Source organism: Morus notabilis, unplaced genomic scaffold, assembly GCF_000414095.1.
Source record: "Morus notabilis unplaced genomic scaffold, ASM41409v2 Scaffold594, whole genome shotgun sequence".
NCBI classification, from domain to species: Eukaryota; Viridiplantae; Streptophyta; class Magnoliopsida; order Rosales; family Moraceae; genus Morus; species Morus notabilis.
In genome coordinates, this window is record NW_010359491.1 from 551,742 (window position 1) to 552,739 (window position 998).

A 998-nucleotide genomic window follows, 5' to 3' on the forward strand; every position below is an offset into this window, starting at 1 on the left:
ATGCAGCCATGTTAGTTTCGGTAATCATGCCAATTTACAATTCTGAGACCATAGCACATATGTCTTCAGATTTCTCTTGAACGGTATTGGCCTTGTTGGTGTTCACTTCTTCCTTTTTCTTCTTGTATCTACAGTCATTTTGGCGATGGCCTTTCTTTCCACAAAAGAAACAATTTCCAGAAAATTTCTTTTGGCCATTACCTGCCTTCTTGAACTTCTTGTCATTATTGACTTTGAAGTTCTTTGAAAACTTACTAGCTTCTTCAACATTAACTTTAGAGAAATCTACATTTTTGTTCTTGGAATCACGAGACTTAGTCTCTTCTTCGATTCTCAAGTGTTTTTGTAATTCATCCAAAGTTATGTCATCTCTCCTATGAAGGAGTTTCTTTCTATAACCATTCCAACTTTGAGGCAATTTTGCAATAATTGCCCCCACTTGGAATGATTCAGAAATCTCAACCTTCAATTCACGAAGCTTAGTAATAATGACTTGCAATTCATGTATTTGATCTAGAACGGACTTGGTGTCAACCATGACATATTCTAGAAGTTTCAAGATGAGAAATTTGTCCGTACCTTCCTTCTCAGTTTTGTATTTGTATTCGAGAGCGTTCCAAATCTTCACCGAAGACTCCATCGAGTTGTAAAGATCGTAGAGCCTATCGGAGAGAGTGTTGAGAATATGACCCCGGCACATGATTTCATCATCTCCTCGCTTCTTCCTTGCGGTCTTCAATTCTTCAGAATCATCCTCCTTTGGTTCAGGAAGTGGCTCCAATTTCAGATCAAGTACGTAGGCGATCTTAAGTAGGGTGAGAAGGAAGAACAACTTTCCTTTCCAGCGGGTGAAGTTTGTACCATCAAAACGATCAAGTTGAACATTAGGATTGAGGAAAGACGTCATGTTCTTTTCAACCTCCATTGCAACTATTAAAACCTTAAAGATTGTTGAAAAAATTCAGAATTGGGAGGATGAAAAGAATAGAGAAAGCAGA